Source organism: Aethalodelphis obliquidens, unplaced genomic scaffold, assembly GCF_003676395.1.
Source record: "Aethalodelphis obliquidens isolate GAN/ISIS:26980383/991018 unplaced genomic scaffold, ASM367639v1 scaffold2, whole genome shotgun sequence".
Taxonomy (NCBI): Eukaryota; Metazoa; Chordata; class Mammalia; order Artiodactyla; family Delphinidae; genus Aethalodelphis; species Aethalodelphis obliquidens.
In genome coordinates this window covers 80,308,167-80,329,598 of record NW_020837946.1, presented here as the reverse complement: position 1 = coordinate 80,329,598, position 21,432 = coordinate 80,308,167, and the positions used below count along the sequence as shown (strand labels likewise).

At 41.3% G+C, this 21,432-nt stretch overlaps 1 long non-coding RNA gene across 1 annotated transcript in view; it reads right to left on the bottom strand.

Moving 5' to 3' along the window:
* The window catches only part of LOC113633412 (uncharacterized), a 45,557-nt gene that overhangs the window by 19,617 nt on the left and 4,508 nt on the right, over positions 1–21,432 (bottom strand). Inside the window, exon 2 of the long non-coding RNA XR_003438185.1 lies at positions 8,568–8,707. This is a non-coding gene — a long non-coding RNA (uncharacterized LOC113633412). The remainder of the gene's footprint in view (positions 1–8,567; positions 8,708–21,432) is intronic.

Sequence of the window (21,432 nt, the reverse complement as noted above, 5' to 3'; positions counted from 1 at the left end):
TTCGCTGAAAAAGACGTTACTTTTTGTCATTTCTGCATCTTTTCCTTTCAGGAGCTAGCTGCCCTTCCCCTATTTGGTGGCGCTGTCTGACCACCTGGTCTCACCTCCTCTGGTACCCAGCTCTGGTTGGTCCAGCCCTTTAGTCTGCACCTGATTCGCTCAGGTATGGGCATGTAACCTAAGTCAAGCCAGTCATAGTTCTTCCCAGGATTTTTGTGAGATCTTGCAGGGAAGTGGCCCATTTTCATGCTTTCTTTGGGATAGTTAACTGTAGGGAGAGTAAAGCTTAGGACTGGCAAGTATTACCTTTGTTACATCAGGGGGGAGTCTCCCTCAGAATGAAGCCAACACAGAGAAAAGCAAAGCCAAGAGAGAGAGGGCTGCATTGAGTCCTTGACATGGTTGAGCCCCAGGCTTCCAGCCACTCCTTCTCAGGTACATGGGCCAATAAGTTCCCTTTTCTGCGTAAGCTACTTTGAGTTTCTGTCCCAGCACCTAAAAGATTTCTGACTAAACCACAAACACGAAATGCCAGTTATAAGTCAAGAAATGTCACCTTAAACAAGAGAAGGTCTCACTAGCCTACGACTAGAAATATAATTTCACATATATTTAGTACCGAATTGTGAATGAGAGGGACTAAATTCTTTCTCACCCTCCAGAAGGTGGGGACAACAAGCCCAGGTGTCCCTAGTTATACCCGGTCCTGCTGAGCACTTTTCACCTGTGCTCAGAAACAGGTCGCTCAAAGGGGTCCCTAGCATTTTTGTTCATCATCATGCTGCCACATCACTTTTTTTTAAAGCCCCAAGGTTCTGTCCCCCTCAGGTCACTGCATCAAACACCAGTCTGGCCCTTGTGAGGCAGAATGGAGGCTGCTCTTCCCTTTACCATTCCTTTTCAAGACTGAGAGAAGGTCCTTCTCTTGATCTGGACACCACAACCGTGAGCAGAGCCTACCTTACCCGTGTGTGGGTTGGCTGTCCTCATAGCCCACAGGCCCAGCGTGGAGAGGCCAGGCCACTCCGAGTTCTCTAGGTGTGTCCAGCCCTCAGAGCCAAGACCCAGGGAAAGCATGCAATTTCTAGTTCCTCCAGTCTAAGGCCTGCCTCTCCAAGCCTTATTTCCTGTTCCAGAAGCAACTTAGATCGTTGACAGAGGCAATGCCTTCTCCATGTGGGGAAAGCCTACGCCATGCACAAGAGCATGGTGTTGCTCACTGGCCCTGGTGGGCTAATGACTCAGAACGTACCGACCAACACCAGCGCCTGCAGCCTTCAGTGACACCTTGTGTGGGACAGCGCCAGTCCAGTCCAGTCCTGTTGAATTGCTCCCTTCAGTGCCTTTCTCCTAGTAAGAGGTGGAGATCACCCCTTAACATATACTATAGTCTTCATGCTGCCAACTTAAGACACACTCCTGAACACTGCCTAGAATTGAGTTCGAAGAAGAAGAAAGAGGGTGTAGTGTAGAGAGTAAAGGGAATGTGTGTCGGGATGTAAGTATGGTCGTCAAAGAAGGGGTATCTAAACAGGAGACGTCAGATCTGGTTCCTGAGGGAGTAGAAGGAGCCAGGAAGAGAAAACACTATGTTCCCAGAAGTGCAAGAGACTCAAGATTTTCAAAAAGGTGAAGGGAAGCCATGTACAGTGGGAGAGAGAGAGAATGGTAGGGAGGTAGGCAGGAGTCACACCATGCAAACAGTTTACAGATGTTTGAATTTTATTCTAAATGCAATGAGAAGCCACTGAAGAGTTCTACATGGGTCAGATACTTAATCAGATTCATGCATTTAAAAGACTAGTTTGGTTTCTGTAGGGAGAATGGATAAGAGGAGGCAACATGGTAAAGAAGGGAACCCAGTGAAAAGGCTTTTGCAGTGGTTCAAGTCAAAGATGATGGTGGCTTGGCCAGGGTGGTGAAATAGAGATGGAGAGATGGAGACCGATTTGAGATATTTTGCAGGCAAAAGAGACATTTTATTGATTATTTGTTGTAGGGGGTATGGGAAAGTGGCATCAAGAATGATTCCTAAGTCTCCGGATTACACCATTGGATGAATGGTGGTACCATTTACTAAGAGGGAGAAGACCAGGGGAGGAAAAGTGTTTGAAAAGAGGGGGTAGGAATCAAAAGTTCAGTTTTAAGGACAATTTTGAGATACAAGAGATTCACATGGAGACATCATATAGGTTGGTGAACAGACCAGAGCGCATTTCAGAGCCTGGAGATTATTTGGGAAACCTCAGCATGTTGGTGATAGTTAAGCGATGCAATGGGATGAGATCACCTGAGGACAAGGCCCTGGATTAAGCCTTAGGAACTCCAATAATTGATGGTGAGGTAAAGGAAGAGAAGTTGGCAAAACAGACTATGGAGAAGCTGCTAAGGAGGAAAACCTGGAGAACGCAGGATCCGAAAGGCCAGCAAAAGAATACCTTCAGATGAAGGACAGCTTAGCTGTGAGAGCTAGAAGAAGAGCTCAGAGAAGTGAGCACTGGGTTTTGCCCCACGCAGGTGATGGGTGGCCTTGCCAAGGGTTCTTTTTGGTGGAATAGAAGAGACAGAAGTCAGATTGGGTTGAGGAGTGAATGGGAGAGGAGGAAGTCGAGACAGCAAAGGTGGAGAATTAATTCAGGGACTTTGTAAAGGGAAGTAGGGAAAAGGGAATAGTCACTGGAAAAAAAAGTGGGGCCTGAAGTGTTTTTATTTTCTTAGATAGGAAGTACTAGACAGTATTTACTGATAGGAATTAAGGAATTAGGGGAAAAGTAAATAAGGACTCAGGAGATTGAGAACGACAAAGAGAATGAAGTTCTAAGAAGGGATAAAGTCAATAGTAGTGCTTTTCAAATGTTGGTGTACGTGGGCCTGTAAATCCCCCCAGGAAGCTTGTGAAATGGCAGATCCTGATTCAGCGGGTCTGGCAGGGTGGGGGGAGGTGAGGGTGGAGGGATGAGATTTGGCATTTCTAACAGTTTCCCAGGTGATACTGATGATGCTGGTCCAAAGACCACTTTGAGTAGCAAGGGTGGAGCAAAAAGGGATATGCTTTTAAATGAAAAAATGGAGAAGAGAAAACAGGGCATACAAGCCATCTCTGAGAGGGGAAAAGTAAGCCCTAAAGAAATGTAGTTAAATTTCTGGGCAGAGTTGAGGGCCCATTTAAGGTTTGCAAGTATGAACCTGATGTGAAACCAGTCTACAACATGTCGTAGCTTGGCTGCCCACAAGGAGAGGGAGATGGTTGCATTTCTCTATTGTTGGGGTTTTGCCAATTGAGTATGAGAGTGGGAGTAGGGGTTAGAGAGGAAGGTCTTTTCCAAACTGATTGTTAGGATGATCATGGAATCTAAGCTGGACAAGAATGGAAGGGGACTTACTGTTCCTGCCAAATGTATGTCAGTTGTGATGGCAACATTAATTTCTGTGAAGAGACATGTCAAGGTCATTCTGGAAAACAAAATACTGGCTCATTATACAAGCACATGCTATTGTCTTAAAAAACACTGATTCTAATTGAGAAATGAGAGGTATCAAATAGCTATGGATTTTCTGTGATTCCTGTGTATTAGCTAAGAATGTGTTTGGCTGTAAGAAGAGATGACTCAACGAGTAGTAGCCTAAATAGCATCTAACATAACAAGAAAGGTAGAGGTAGAACCATTGCTCTTTTTAACGCTCAGCAATGCCATTTTGGATCCAATTTCTTTGTATCCTTTTTGTTCTCATAGTTATTTCCACCTACTTGCAAGATGGCTGCTGCTGCTCTAGACAGCCCTTCCACATTCATATCAGGAAGAAAGGAGGAGACGATGATGCCAACTGCAATTGTCCCTTTTAATCAGAAATGCAAAATCTTTCCCAGAAACCCCTTAGCAGACTTCCACTTACATTGTATTGGCCAGAGTCTCATCACATGTCCATTATGCAAGGGAAGTGGGTAAAATGAGTATTTAGCTTTCCTACTTTCCATGATAGAGGTTGACAAGGGATAAAGGTGTTGGGAATGGGTGTTGGTTCAGCCCACCTATAATATCTGTCTCATTGAGAGCTGGCTGGAGACCTTATCTAAGTACCTCTGCTTTAGAGCAGTCAGTCCACCAGTAATATCCTATTATGTTAAATGTACTGTGCTCAGTAATAAAGAACTGTCTTCTCTTGCACTTGGTTCTCCTTCTAGTCTTAGATGGCATGAAGGTCTGTGTTTGAGCAGGAATATGGAATATACTGCTCCAATAACAGAGACCTGTTATTCTCTGGGCCTGCAATAACTCTTAACTGGCTCATATTCCCAAGATAATTCAGTGGTTGTTTAGGGGAAAGAAAATAAAGAATGACAATGTTCAATAAATGTTTGCCAAATTAAGAAAGATGGAAGAGTATGAATTACAGAGGCCCCAAAGATCTATCTACTGAAATATAACTCTGTCATCATTCCTTTCCAGATAACAGACTGTATATTTATTTGGACTAAAATTCAAATGTTATATATGTTAATTTGTAAGTCCCAGGCTTCACACAGTGATGGTTGTACATGTGTCACATCTGTAGTAATAGCTTGATTCTCGATGCTCCAAAGCCCCTGCCTGCCTAATCAGCAAGATATCTGATCTCGTCCCACAACCCTCTCTCCCCTCATGTCCCCAGATGTCATTAGCCTTTCCCATGTATACATTGTCCACAGTCCTTTACTGAGTTCCAAAAAGGAGACAGATAGACTTTGAAAGCTCTAGGAGCAGAAACTTCTCTGTTGCAGCATAGATAATAAACCCCAAGGACAGTGCACATAAAGCAAATATGCCTAAAGCACAGATTCAGGAGCCAGAATGCCTGGGTTCTAATCTCAGCTCTGCCACTTGTTAGATATGGGACCTCGGCCAATTACTTAATCTCTATGTGCCTCAGTTTCCCCATCTGTAAATTGTAAATAATGATCATATCTTTCCTAGAGTGTTGTTTCGATGACTGAATGACTAAATACATATAAAGAGCTTAGAGCCGTGCCTGGCACTAAATAAATACTATAGAAGTGTTTGCTATTATTATTATTACCACTACTACTACTGCTACTAATACTACTGTCCTTATTTATATTTTTAATAACCAGCTAGTGCCTTGCACCTTGCACACTAGAGACATTCAATAAATATCTGTTGAGATGTGTTTTGAAGGAAGGAAGATGAGGGCAGTTAGATGGTGGGTGATAAGACTTGTGGTATCTATTAAAAGTGATGCTAATTTTTAGCTCAAGAAATCAGAAAGAATAAGAAACTGTACATGACTGCCTTAGAGAGAATATCTTCTTGCCCTCTAACTTAGATGTCAGCCCTCTGTATTCAAAAAAATGAAATCCTGTGTTGCCACTTCCTGGATTATTAAAACCCCCTAGAACGGTGACTTTCACGCCTCCAACCCCACACCTGTTTGGAAGCTCGTATATGCTGCTCCCGAGGAGAGAGACCCACTGTCAGCTGTTTTATATACTGTGGTTTCATTGCTTTAAAAGGTTTTTTTTTTAAAAAGTCACTGCACTAGATGAATCAAGAAAAGAGCATATACAGCTGCTTTCCAGGGTTTCTTGTTTGGCTGACCCAGACCCAGCACCTCATGCATTTCCTGGTGGGTCTGAGTAGAGCTCTGTGTGAATTGCCCTCTGAATCAAAAACCAAGCAAATAACATGCTTGTCTAAAGACCTTTCTTCCTGCCCTCTCCTCGCTTTTTATTCCTTACTGTCCTTTTGTGCACCAGTTATGCTATACATTTTCTTTTTATGTTTTTATGGCTGCTGGGGTTGCTTTCAGAAGGATATCCTAAGATGGCAGAGAAATTAATGCATCAAGGGATTTCAAGCAGAAAAATCCATCTGACCTGGTGACAGTTGGTAAGCATTAGAGGAAATCTCACTTACTGGAGAACCATAAGTTCTGCAATTCCATTTCGGCTTACTTTGCTGCCCTTCCCAAAGCTCCGGGTTCAAAGAGAAGAGGAGAAAGCAACTTCACTGAATTTGGTCAGAGAGAGAACTTTGAAGCCCACAGCAAAGCTGTCCAGAGCAAAGGAACTGTAAGAAAAATATCTCGTTGTTGGTCCAAATCCAACTTCCTGATGCCCTGTTGCATTTTAATGAAAACTTGAAGCCATGTCCCCGACTTTCTTTCCAGCTGATGGATGGGGACTATTGCTTCTGAAGAAGGCACACATTCTTTCTGCCTTTTTCTCCTTCTAGCTGCTTTATTGGATGCTTTAGGTCAACCACTTATTGTTTTGTGATGAAGGCTGCACACCAGCTCATCTCGGAGTGGTTTGTGTTCTTCCACAGGGGCAGGGCCGAGGAAGAATGTCTTTTTCAAGAGAGGAAAAGTGGAATTTGTCAGTGATGCACACCAGATAGGAAGGAAAGGAAGGAGACTCTGGTTATTCACAAAAGGATTCTAAGACGCTGAAAAGTGAGCCCGACAGATTCAGTCAGCAGCTGAGGTCATCTGCCTGCAATTCAGTGATCTGGACTCTAATCACAGAGCTGATAGGACCAGGGGCCTGTGTGGGGCTGTGCACTTTTCTGTGCTTTGAAGGTCATGACAGACACTAAGGGTTTCATCAGGCAGAGTGAGGAAGACTCTCTCAGGAAGACCTTTGACCTGAGTCTTGTTCTTTTTTTTGCGGTACGAGGTCCTCTCACTGTTGTGGCTTCTCCCGTTGTGGAGCACAGGCTCCGGACGCGCAGGCTCAGCGGCCATGGCTCACGGGCCCAGCCGCTCCATGGCATGTGGGATCTTCCCGGACCGGGGCACGAACCCGTGTCCCCTGCATCAGCAGGCGAGCTCTCAACCGCTGTGCCACCAGGGAAGCCCCTTAGTCTTGTTCTTTGTGTGGTTAGTCTTCCACCTGCCCCAAATTTAACTCTTCCATACAGACCTGTGAAATGGTTCTATCCTTCTTAAGCGAATCAATCCAATTTAAGAACTCAAATTAGAACTAAAGCAATTCCATTTCTATGCCAAAGTCCATTTTAGCGTTGCTGTCCTGTGATGTCACCATCTCTCTGGGGGTATTGCACTTTCCTGACCAGTGTTTTCTAAAAGAGACTTTTTTTTTTAACATCTTTACTGAAGTATAATTGACTTACAATGTTGTGCTAGTTTCTACCGTGCAACAAAGTGAATCAGCTATACATATACATATATCCCCATATCTCCTCCCTCTTGCGCCTCCCTCCCACCCTCCCTATCCCACCCCTCTAGGTGGTCACAAAGCACTGAGCTAATCTCCCTGTGCTATGCTGCTGCTTCCCACTAGCTATCTGTTTTACATTTGGTAGTGTATATATATCAATACTACTTTCTCACTTCGTCTAAAAGGGACTTTTAAAAGAAAAAAAAAAGATTTCACAACAAATAATCTAATATTTTGCAGTACCTCTAAGGCTATATCTAATTTTGAGGGGAAAAACCCTAAGAAGTAATGCAATTTTGTTTATTTTTGATGTGTGGTTTAAACCTAAGAGTCAAGTAATTATTGATTGTATAACTGTGTAGCTATTAGGTACATATGCCTACTTTAGTTATTATGGTATGCCAAAGAGTTTCAATACTTTTTGTTCTTAAGACGTTTAAAATTTAGGTAGGGAAACAAAATAATCTCAAATAGCAATTAGTGAGAAGACAATGTGATAATTAATTGTATTTTAAACTGACAAAGTAAAGTGCTAAAGAATCAAGTATAGAGAACAGAGTTGGGTAGGATGAGATGTTAATTGCATAGGATGGATTAAAAAGGCAAAAGCAGTTACAGAGGGACGACTATGGTGCCGCTTGCTAGGGAACTGAGGAGAAAGCAGCTTTTAAAAAATCTCGTTCTTCGAAATAGGGTCATTTTTAGAGATGTGGTGGGACCTAGAGGCTGTCATACAGAGTGAAGTAAGCCAGAAAAAGAGAAACAAATACCGTATATTAATGCATATATGTGGAATCTAGAAAAATGGTACAGATGAACCTGTTTGCAAGACAGAAATGAGACACAGATGTAGAGAACAAATGTATGGAACCAAGCTTGGAAAGGGAGGTGGGGTGGGATGAACTGGGAGATTGGGATTGACATATATATACTAATGTGCATAAAACAGATATCTAATGAGTTCCCTGCTGCTGTACAACACAGGGAACTCCACTTCACTGTACAGTAGAAACTAACACAACATTGTAAAACAACTATACCCCAATTAAAAACAAAATCTTGTTCTTGGTTGTATTGCATTGCTCTGCAGGTAGTTTATTATTCTTGACGTCAGATCTACTAGTTACCTTAATGTCTGGAAGAAAAGGAATATACCAATACTTCTGTAATATGTTAGGTGGAATCTGAATGTTCCTGGGAAGGTTTACCATGGGAAAAGAGGTGCAAATTTAAGCTTTTACAAGATTGCTTTTATCCCACTGACTAAACTCCTTCTCCTCTCTTACAAATATTTCCTAGCTTTTCCTAAAATGTCTCACAATGTTCATGAGGACTAGTGTCAGGGGGCTTTAAAAAAAAAGGTAGATTTCTGTTACATGATTTCACTTACCATCAACCATGTTACCACTTTAAGTGGCATAAAGCTGGGCCCGTCATCTCCCACGCTCAAAGCTCCAAGATGTATCAACACTTCCTTTTGAGCAATAAGGCTGCTTCTCCAGCTGTTTTGCCCTCTATTCATTAGGGAAACTGAAAAAACAAAGAGCAATATGAGTAACACGGTTAAAGGAGGATGGGGCAGCCCGCTGGAAGAGTTCTCATTAGTTAATGCTATCAACAAGACGCCCAAAGTCTTAGCTCTTACACTAGTCTTTTCTTAGACTCTGTCTCGTCTCATTCCCTTTGGCACCTATTCCATCAGGGGCTTCATGGTAAGCTTGGGCTTATTGTTAAGGACCTGATAAAGGGATTTCTGTAAAATTCATACTTGATCTTACATTTCCAATTTGTGAAGTGGATGGGAACAAAATTGCTTAGATGCTGTTTTTCATCTGAAACTGGTAAAGCACAAGCAGATTATCTGATGGGGTACCAGGGATCACCAGCTTTCTTTGGACCACACTATGAGAAGCACTGTGCTAGGTCCATCAAGGGCATGGGCTACGTTGCCTGAAAAAGAATCAGATGGGGACTCGACGCTCTGTATGAGTGGAAGAAGGAAGAAGCCTGAACCTGGAGTGTGGCTGTTTTTTCCTGAAGCTGGGCAGAGGCAGGAGGTGGCTGCCATGGAGTATTCTAGAGGTGGCAGAACCTCAGATGGGAGTGACTCTGTGCCTGTGGAACTAGAAACCAAGCGGCTTAAACATGGGGGTCCCAGAAAAGGTTTCCTTGGCTGTGTTTGGTGAGAGTGTGAAGGATCGTTTGAGGGACTGTCAGCAGTACTAGTTGTTTTTTATGTCCTTAAAGGTTTGTGAAATAAGGAAAAACTCCATCCCAATTGGGTAATCCTCCATTTTCCTGGATGACACACGCCTGGGGTTCTTGTAAGATCCAAGAGTGGTGATGAAGCCCTGCTAAACAAACTTCTCATTAACCATGGTGAAGGAGTGTTGGAAGCAGCTTTAATTTTATTTAGAAAAATTAAGAAATATAAATGCTATTGCATTCCAGATGCCATGGGGTAATTAAGATTGGTTACAAGTCTTCAACAGAAGATCACTGAAAAAAAGACCTGTTTCTGTTGGGATATAGATTTCTCTGATCTTGTTTGAGAACTGGCCTCACAGGCAAAGCAAATTTAACAAGCAAAAATGCAAACCAATTAGGAAATACTAAAGCCACACTCCCATTTGGTAAAATGAAAAAAGAAAAACCTTAACTAAACTTGGATATAGTGGAATTCATCACTATTTCCAAGCAAAGGTGACAAGCAATACTGAATGCTTCTCTGGAATTTCAGTCACTAAATATGGGGTATTTTAAAGACCTTCAGTGGCCGTGAGCACTCTTGTGAATTTCTCACTCACATCATATCAAGTATATTAAAATGAACTGATAACCACATTTAATGAAATGCATATAGAAATGTAAGAGTTGACTTGCAGTCACAGGTTCCCATGTTGCATTTTTAAAGATAAAAACATTAGTTTTAACTTGGTGATTTTCTTTTTAATATTTGGAACCAATCAATTTTCCCCCATACCTCTAATATTTCTACAGATCCTTGGAAATTTTGAAGGCCCCACAAGATCAAACCTATGGTGCCTAATAGATTAAAGCACCTGTACAGATGGAGAGCTAGTGGTCAGATGTATGCTTTCTGTGGTAATTGACCTGTCGTGCTCCTCATAAAAACAGCAGTTTACAAGGGGCAATGGCCTTAAGCCAGTGTCAGATTCTATCACTTAACATGGCACAGCAATCCTTTCCTTTCCAGGTGAACTGCAAACGTATTTCACTTCAGTGGAAGGAATGTGTCTATAAGGAGGTTGAAAAAAAGTTTTTCTAATGATACAAATAAATTGAACCAGTGGCTGTTTTTCATGGCTTCCAAACACAAAGGCATTATGATTTGATCAGGTATTTTTTATAAGAATATGAAATTTCTCCTTTTTAATGAGCAGGTTTGGGGTAGCTTGAAACAGTGGAATATTGGCAAGAATACTGGACACAGGGAGAGAAAGATGAACTTGGTTTTACTTCTCGCACTAAGGAATTGTGTGAGCTTCACTGCATCTCTTGGCCCGTGCAGGCCTCAGTTACTTCCCTCGTGTAGTGAATGATTTGGAGTGAACAGGTACTGTGTTTTCTAGACTTCGGTTATTTACAAAGCACTTTCATGATTTTTGCCATATTCATGTGATATTGGGCCAATAATTTTACAATACTTTCATCTGTATAAACTCCACTCTTTAACAAGTATTTGAGGAGACGTCTGCTTTTGGTCAAGATGAAATAACAGGGAGCAGATTTACCCTCCCACCTGAAACAGCTAAATACACGAACACAATATACAAAGCAAGAATTTTCAAGACGTTAGGCATCAGGCAATGAAGGCAGTGTTACCCCAGAGAGAGGAAACAAATGTGGTAAACTCTACAATTGCCCTAGCTTATTGCCTAGAGTTTCCAGATCTTTCTAAACGATTACCCGGGGCAATTGTAGGGTTCACTTCCTTTGTTTCCAGTTGTGGTACAGGGAAGGGGAATCCCGGCAGAGCCTCGCAGTTTCCCTGGGTTGAGGAAATGGAACTGGGAGTCAGCGGAAGCCAGGGTGCTGGAGAGTGAACAGCTGTACAGAGAGAAAACTCTAGATCTGAAGAAGGTTTCTCTCCAGTATTCAGCTGAGTATTGATCATGCATGCAGGTGAGGAAACTATCAAGTCTGGGGAGAGAACCATCTGAAAGTATTAGAGGGAACAATCAGCAGGGATCATAAAGGGCAGGAAATAGTGCCTATTCTCACCATGTAGATCTCGTAATTCACAGGGCATCAGGTATACAGAAGGGTATTGCCTCAACAGTGGGGAAAGTTAGTCCTAGACTAAACTCTACTCTGGTCTCATCTAACAAAGCTTAAAAGGAAGACCTGAGAGGATCATTCTGTTTCCAGGTAACCCAACTGCATCCCAGAACAAAGTTCAAGAATATTTATTTAAAAAGAAATTATGGCCAGAACCAAAAACAGTAAAATTGCAATTTATGGTACCCAGTCAAAAATTACCAGGAATGCAAAGAAGCATAATGAAGAGAAAAAAATCGATCAATCAAAACCAATCCAGAACTGACACAATTATAGAATTTGTTCACAAGGATATTAAATCAGTTATTATAACCATATTTCATATGTTCAAACTGCTTGAGGAAAAACTAAAGATTGTAAGTAGAGAAGTGAAACATGAAAAAGATGCAAATTGAACTCCTAGAGATGAAAACTACAGTGGCTGAGGTGAGAAATGTACTGGGAAGGATTAATGTCATATTGGACATTATAGAAGAAAAGACTAATGAACCTGAAGACAAAGCCACTCTGAATGAAACATAGAGGGGGAAAAAAGGATTAAAGTAGTGAACGGAGCTTCAGGGGGCTGTGGGAACACTTTAAGCTGTCTAGCAATTATAGTCCCTAAAGGGCAGGGGAGGAGACAAAAAAATATTTGAAGGGATAATGGATGAGAATTTTCCAAATTTTGTGAAAACTATAAAGCCACAAATGCAAGGAGCTCAAAGAATCAGAAGCACAAGAAACAGAAATAGAACTACTCTAAGGCACATAATAATCAAAATGGTCAAAACCAGTGATAAAGATAAAATCTTAGAAACAGCCAGGGAATAAAGACACTTTACATACAGAGGATCAAGGATAAGATGACAATGAATTTCTCATGGGAAAAATTCAAGTGAGGAGACAGAGGAGAAATATACTTAAAGTGCTAAAAGAAAAACCGTCTACTTAGAATTCTGTATATGACAAAAATATCTTTCAAAAAATAGTTTTCTTTCAGACATACAAAGATGGGAAAGAATTCATCACCAGTAGAACCACAGTACAAAAAATATTATGGGAAGTCTTTTAGACAGAAGGAAAATGATATTAGGTAGAACTATGGATCCACACAAAGGAAGGAAGAGCACCGAAAATGGTAGCTACATGGGTTAAGTATATAATGTTTTTTCTTATTATTTATATATTTTTAATGAATAATTGATGCAACAAAAATAGCATAATGTGGGGTTTTTAATACAGGTAAAAGTACAATATATAACAACAATAGTCCAAAGCCTGGGAGGGGAAAAAAATAAAACTGCTTTTGTTAAGGTTCTTATACGTAAAATAGTACTATATCGATTCAAGGTGGACTTTGATAGTGAAAGATGGACGCTATGACCCCTAAAGAAACCTTCAAAAAATGAAACAAGGGACTATATCTAAATAAGTGAAGAGGGAAGATAAAATGGGATCATAACCAATAATCTGAGAGAAGGCAGAAAAGAAGAAAAAGAGGAAAAAGGGACAAATAGAAAGCAAACAGTGAGTTTATAGATTTTAAACCTAACCATATCAATAATCAACTTAAATAAAAATAAACATCCCAATTAAAAGGTAGAGATGATCAGACTGGATAAAACAAACAAGACCCAAATATATGCTGTCTGTAAGAAAACCACTTTAAAGATAAAGACACTAATGGGTTAGAAGTAAAAGGGTGAACAAAGATATGCCATATTAATTATAAGAAATCTGGACGGGCTGTATTAATATTAGACAAAGTAGGTATCACAACAGAGAATATTATCAGGGATTTTTTAGAAGTCCATTTCATACTGATAAAAGGGTCAATTCAACAAGAGGCTATATCCACTCTAAACATTTATATACCTAATAACAAAGCTTCAGAACACATGAAGCCAAAACTGATAGAACCACAAGGAGAAATAGAAAAACCCACAATTGTGGTTGCAGATTTCACCATCCTTCTCTCAATAATTGATAGATCAAGCGGGTAGAAAATCAGTCAGAAAACTTGAACACCAGTCCCAGACCTGACTGACGTTTACAGAACATTCCACCCATCTACAGCCAAATACACATTCTTCTCAAGGGCACACAGAACATTTGCCAACAGAGATTGTATTCTGGGTATAATGCAAACCTCAATAAATTAAAAAGGATTCAAGGCACACACTGTATTCTCTGACCGCAAAGGAATTAAAATAGAAATCAAAACCAGGTATCGATAACCCTGGTATTGTCTGGATAGCCAGACAATCTCCAAATATTTGGAAACTAAGTAACATGCTTCTTTGTTATCCATGGATCAAAGAAGAAGTCAAAACGGAAATTACAAAGTATTTTGAACTGAATGAGAATGAACACAACATATCAGAATTTGTACAATTCCACTAAGGCAGGACTTAAGAGGAACTTTATAGCACTAAACCCCTATATGAGAATAGAAGAAAGATCTCAAATCAACAACTTCAGCTTCTACCTAAGAAACTAGAAAAGGAAGATGGAATTAAACCCAAACTAAGCAGAAGGAAGGATTGGGCTTTTTTCTGGCTACGGTTAGCTGTGTGACCTGGGCCAGCATTGTTCTTTCTGGTCCTGCCTGGTTTCATCACTTGACAAATAAGGACTGTAAACAACATCAGTGTTCAACAAATGCTGGGTCCGCTGCATAGGAATCATAAGGGACCCTGTTATAAACACTAATTTCTAAGCCCTGACCCAGATCTAGGGAATCAAAATTTCTGGGTAGGGCCTGAGAACCTGTGCGTTTTAAACACAGAAGTGATAGGAATGTCTGGAGTGGTAGGACCAGCGTCCTTCTCCTTGGTGGCATTCAGTTCAGTGACATGACTTCTGAGGGGATGCCAGCCAGGAAGGCTCAGCCCTAGACAGGAGGCTCTCAGCTTCAGCGTGATCCCTGCCCCGTAACTCAAGTAGCCAAGTCATCATGGGGAACATAAGGGCCTGGACAATGAGAATATTAGCAATGACCGGGATGGACTAACGGTAGAGCGCTTCCATTCATCTTATAACGTTACAGAAGCCTCAGCTTCCGTGGTATTCAGTAGGTGAAGGAGTCTGATTATGATCAAGGTCGGATTCCCAGTCCTTCTAGCTTAGGGTATGATTTAATGTTTCATTTTCATTTTATTTGTGCCTATTTCTGTTCCATAATTTATTTCTTTAAGCATCAGTGCCTTTATCTCTTTGAACAACCTCAACAAATTTATGCTGACATCTTTTCAGACGATTCTCTAAGATGCTTTTCATTTGGAGTGAACTATTCTTCCAAGTCTCTTGTTTCTTGGCTGTCCTGCGAGAAGTTAGCCTTTCTTCCTGTGTTTTGGAATTTTGGTTTGCAGGCTAATTTTGAGTATTCCCTCGAAACTTTTCCCTTCCTGACAGGTTGACTGCCTAGCCCAGTCCTCCTATTCCTAAACCAGAACCAGGTTTTACAGTTGAGCGTAGGATGTACTGCCCCTAGGGGCCATCGAGGGGTATGGCCGATCCATTTACAGAGTGGGTAGTTGGCTCAGTTCCTGAGAGTAACACATTGCCTTTGCGCCTTGTCTCCCCAGGCTTACAGTTCTTCATCTGAAGCCATAGTCCCAGTAGAGTGAAAACACTGTCTACCTCTGGCATCGAACAGGAAGCCTGGCTCTGCTCCAACTCTCATTCACATTTAGAACTCCTTGTCCCACAGGGATCAAGCTCCCAGTCACTGGTGCCTACTTCCAGAGCCCAGACAACCCACAGTTTGTGTTTTCCCTTTGTGTCTGGTCCATGAGATCTTATCTTATACCAGAGCCTGGTTGGGTCTTCCTGGTTTCTTCCCTGCCTCCCTCCTTTCCTTCTTCTTTCTTTCTCTCTCTTTCTCTGTCTCTTTCTTCCTGCCTTTTAAATATTTCATCTGTCATTGCTATGCGTTCAGAGTAGGAAGGTGAACTCACTGCCTCTTGATCATTATAAAAATCTGAATTAATTCATTTGAAAATGGTAAAGAAATGATATTTTTTCCAACCCCAAGTCTCTGGGGTAAGATCCACACCCCCTATCGTGATTGACTCCTGTTTGCTCTTCCACTTGACACAACCTGAGCATTTAAATCTTCTGTTAATGCTTGTGGTATGTTATACAAGTTGGTACTTATTGATTTGTTAGAAATGGTATGTGTGTGCATGTCCTGTTCTCCAACATAATCTGCTAACCGCCTAACAGCAGAGACCATGATTTATCATTAAAGTATTAACCAAATGACACATTTTCTGATAGCCACACACAGAAAACCTCAATAAATACCAATTACCAGACTGATTTACCCCACCCATCTCAAATTTCCTTAATTCCTCCATCGACTGCATCATGACACAACAAAAATACTTATATATCCCCAAATAATGTTGAAATACAAAAATAGACAGCTATATTCAATATATCAATACAAATATGTACACATTTGATATTTTCAGTTTTTTCTTTTCTTGCTATGTGCTTTGAGAGTTAGTGTCCCCTGATCTCTCAACCTGGAAACCTTGCATAGTTGTCTACTATCCATTTTCCAATGAGACGGAGACAGAAAAATTACCAGTGAGATGGAGAGAGAAAAGGGCCTCCAGCCCTGCCCATCAGGAAATCAGCTACCTGTGACCAGAGAGTGAGTACATTCTTTCTCCAGGCAGGTGTTAACCCACCCCAGCTAGTTAAGAGCCTGCAGGGCTTCTACTTTGGGGAGATAAAGAGGCAGACTGTGTGGGGTCCCTTCTCCTCCCCCATAGAGCCATTTGTTCCTGGGGATACACCCCCTCCAGGAATCCTTCAATGCTCTTCAAACCATGGGCATGCACAATGTACCTGACCTTGTTCAAAGGCAGGGGCTGCACTGCCCCAGGCAAAGAGTAAAGAAATACAGAAAATTACATCTTTCCTTGTCTCTTTCACTCTGTTGTAAAAGGAAAGACTCTTGTGTCTGTTGACCAAAACACTTATTAGTTCTCCCTTTTTTTCTATCCACCCTGTAATGCACACCATCAGCTGTTAATGATTCAGCAATAGGAATCTTCACTTTGATAAGATGCAGCCAGTGGGAAAAAAACCGCAAAACTTTGTATCCTCTACACTTAGATCATTCATTTACCTCTGGGAAGAATGCTCTTTATGCCCCTTCATTGAATCAGGCATGGACTTTGTGTGAAACATGTTTTATCCTGTAGAAAGGCTCTTTGGAGAGTGGCATTTACTCAAAGGGAACAAATGCCTGCAGGGTGTTCTTACCGAGGCGGGGGGTGGCTGGTGACAAGGTGTGACATCTGCAGAAGAAATATAGTCAAGCACTTGAGCCACCCCGTAGTTCCCAGTAGACAGAGGGCTCACTCACAAAACAACAGTAGAAATTTGGCTTATGTTCGAAAGGCTATTTACTCAGAACTCTACCCATCTGATGGTACTGGCATTTTAACTATAAAATAGGGAAAGGGACGTGAAATCTGTGTGAGGCCACGGCTGCCAACACACACTCCTGCACACATGGGCGATCCCTGGCTTAGAGCAGCAAAGACTATAAATCCATGATAAGACGTGTGTTCATGTATCTGCATGAGAAAATGAGGGATACTTAACAAAAATGTAATTTGCTAAGTACGTGGAAGGTTATCCTTATATCTAGGTTTCCTTTCAAGTTTTAGTTTGGGCTTTTAAAGACAAACTAGAAAGTTACTACATTCCTAAATCCCTGTAAGACAGACTTAAAACTGAGTGGCAGATTTTAAAGACACTTGTGGGTTAAGGGTGGAACACTGGGAGATGTTTTAATGTTTTTTTTCAAGGGAGTACTCAAAGGTGAAATATATTAACGCGTGTGAGAGTAGTCATAGAAAAGCGTACTTACTGTTGAATATGTTTGCCAGAAGATTTAGATTCTAAAAAGAGAAGACCTGAAAGGCAGGGTGCCAGTGCTCCTTGACTTGGGAAAAACCACGGACTTGGAAGAGTTCAGTGGAGCCCACCACCTGACCTCCTACAATGGGGAGTGTTATGGGTTGAATAGTGCCCCCCAAAAGATACGTTGAAGTCTTGACCCCCAAAGTCCCAGAATGTGACTTTATTTGGAATAGAGTCTTTGTAGTTAGTTACAATGAGGTCATACTGAGCTAGGGTGGACCTTAATCCAGTGACTGGTGTCTCGTCCTCTAAGAAAGAAAACGGAGGATTTAGAAGACGCACAGGGAGAACGCTTTGTAATGATGGAGGCAGAGGTCAGAGTGACACAACTACAAGCCAAGGACTGGCAAGGATTGCTGGAGGTACCAGAAGCTACGAGAGAGGCATGGGACACACTCTCTTTCAGGGTCTCCAGAAGGATGCCCTTGATCTTGGACTGCTACCCTCCAGGACTGTGAGAGACTACATTTCTGTTATTTTAAGCCACTCAATTTGTGATACTTTGTTATGGAAACCCTGGGAAACCTACACAGGGTTAACCTGTGTAGATACCGTCCATTTTTGGATTGTTTCCACTGGGAGAGTAAATTCAGTCCCTGCTATTCCATCTTAGCTGGAAGCAGAGATCTACTAATGATTTTTTGATGAGTTTTTTAATGTCTTGTTATGGATACCTTCTGAATGGGCACATTATGTGAAGAAGTAAGTTTGGTGTTTAATCCCTCAAGCATACCTTCTGAGACTTCCCAGTTTCCTCTGTTAACACTTTCATATTTCACATTTATATGTTAGATTATTTGATCAATGACTTTGTCCCTCACTAGACTGAAAGCTCAATGAGACATGGCACCAATGTTTTTGTTTTGCTCATCACTGTCTTTTCAGCTTCTAGTATGTACCTTTTGTTGAATAAATGTTTGGTAAAAGAATGAATTTTCTGTCTGCAAAATGCATTGCTATTCTTTTAACACAGCATTCCAGGGAACTTCAACACTTCCTGATTTGATTATTCTATGTACTTTCACACTGTCTGTCCTAGGACACCCCTACATTTGCCCAATCTACCCGTCATGGAGAATGTTGGCAAAGGGGCACTTCTGTGTTAGACTTGCAAGATTGTGCCCTATGCCTTCCCCCAAAGAGGAAGGACTGGCTGCTGGCATCCCAGGAGCCTTTAAAATTCAAGAGTCTCCCAAGGCTGGACAGCCAGACCCTGCACAGAGGGCACTGGGCAGAGATGTGGTCCTAGAGAACTACATGATCTTATTGGAGAATCCTGTTTTCTTTTGGAAGTAAACTCGTTGGGAGAGAGAGGAAGAAGATAGCTACATAACATGCACCGTGTAGTTAGTACTAGATATGGACTATTCACTGGTGACTCTTCAAAAGACCACCAGAAACACTTATAAATCAAGCAAAGCTAAATTTATTAGCTCTACTGCAATATGGACAACATCTCCTGGACCGTCTCAGTAGAGACTCTGAATCAGAAAATTAGGGAAGGATATGAGAGACTGAATGTACAAATGCACAAATGGCCGGACCACATATAGCAATAGAGCTCTGACCCACAGCCTCGGTGATAGCCAGCCCAGGAAGCCAAACCACAACCTCTGCAGCAATTGGCCTAAAATGGTCAAGACTGGTCAATGACTGACAGTTCCCCTAATTTTGCTCCCTCCCCCCTCAACTCAGGACTAAGCAGAGAAAGTCAAATATGCCTTCTAATTACCCTACCTCCAGCCTCTCCATGACAACAATTTCCAATTAGAGCATACCAGAAGTTGTCCTTTTTGTTTTTTTAATTATAAAGCTTTACCACTCTTCTGCTTGGGTTTAGTCTCTACCAAATGCAAGTGAGGGTGGCTTAAATCTCTTGACATAATAAACGCTGAATAAATAGCCCCTGTTCTCACCTTGATTCCCTTCATTCATTCCCATAGGTATTTATGAAGTTTTTAGAGCCTGAGCTGGGATTTTTAGGCAAGTCTTGAAAAGTAGGGACTAGTTGGAATGGGCAGAGTCTATGACATAACACTTTGGAAGGCACAGCTAGGAGAGAGTCTGGAAGTACTCACTTGAGAAGTTAGCCTTATGTGAGCAGTTTAATAGGCTCACAGTTTTTTTTCCCAGAAGCAGGTATTCCCTGGAGCAAAGAGCTAGGATATTTTTGTTTGGTCCCAGGAATATTTAACATAGGGAGAACAAAGTATGCCTGGTTCAAGAATTGGTTAATACAAGGACAGGGAATTATGTTGGTTCCAGTTCTTGGGGTTGATGAGGAAAAAGAATTCATTTTTAAGTCCATCCTTGATTTTTTTCTTTTCTTACTCAACCTAGACAACAAGGTCAGTCACTTGAATAATGCCCTCACTAGCATAAACAGCTTCCTTAGCTACTGTCCTATTGTACTAACCCACAAGGTGCTAAACGTGAATTAATCCTACACTGTGTGATGAAATTGTTTTTCATCTCTTGTTCCAACAGCAATCTGTTGGTGGTGGCTAGGAGGAACAGTGAACTCAGAAGGGTGCTGAGGCCATGTGAGGTCTCAGAAGGAACAAGCACGTGTCTGCTATGTGCACAAGTGGAGAGTGGAGAGAGTTTAAACTTGTATGTCTCAAAAATGTATACCTCTACTGAGCTTTGGGCCCACATATCCAACTACCCCCTGGGGAACCTTATCTGGATATTCTACAACCGTGCCAATCTGCACAAATTATAATTGCTCTCCTTCACCAAAGGTTTGCTAATCGATCCATCAGATTGGCCCTATGATCCTTGTTGGCACAGTGTTCCAGGCAGCCGTTACCACCACTCAGGTTAACACGCAATTCAAGATAAACCCTCTGTGATCTGGCTAAGGAAATTTGCTCTGATTGTGGAGTTATAGGCAGCAACAATGGGGATGAGAGAAGAAGTTGATGAAATGATGGAAACCCAACCTCTTGAAATTTTATCTCATTTTTTCTTGCCCCTGAGTGCAGAAGATCAGAAGCAAAAATTCAACCAGTACTAGATTATCTCAGGTACAGTGATAGACACTGGGGAAAAGAAAGGTAATGAAACTTTAGACCTTTTTGGATTCATTCTTTACAATATCCTATTTAGCTTACATATACCTGCCCATCTCTCACAACTTCCTCTCAACCTCCAATATTTTAATGGTCAGATGGTAATTAGGAGACAACCTTATTTATGGGAAGAATTACAATGTCAATTCTATGTAAGGTGGTATCTGTGTTTATGCAAAAAGTGCTCCCTGATAGAAACAGATATAAAACTGATTGATGTCTTAAAGCAACTGAGGGGTCTTTGCTGGCAGCTAAAATTACTGTTTCCTAGTAGAAAAACTGGTGGAGAAAATTGAGTTCTTATAATAAATTCCATAACTGCTTAGCTGTAAATGATTTTTAAAAGTCACTTGACTGTGCAAACTGGTTAGAAGTATTTAAATGATATTTCAAAAGCTTAATGTCAACCATCAGTGTCCAATAAATGAAAATTACTTTTAGTGATACATCTGGAAATATGATGGTTTTTTGAGCTAAAATCTCTCAAGCTTTGCATAAAATCTGTATTTTAATTTCCACTGTGTGCCTGTTATATAAACTTCTGATATTTGTTATAGAGAAAAAGAAGATAAACTAGATACCACTTGGAATATTGAAAAATGAGTAGAATGTTAAGATATGCTAAATTTATTGTTTGCTCATCAAGAGAAAGAAAGTGAATTTATTTAGGGAAACAATTTTACTTAAAGAAAGGGCAATATTTTAATAAGTAGAAAGGGGAAGGGAACATATTTTGAAATAGGAGCAGCATCACTGGAATGAAAAATGTAATGTGACAAAGTAGCTGCCTTGAAGGAGAAAACACTCTTTTTTTTTTTTTTTTTTTTTCGGTAGGCGGGCCTCTCATTTCTGCTGCCTGTCCCGTTGCGGCTCAGCGGCCATGGCTCACGGGCCCAGCCGCTCCGCGGCATGTGGGATCCTCCCAGACCGGGTCACGAACCCACGTCCCCT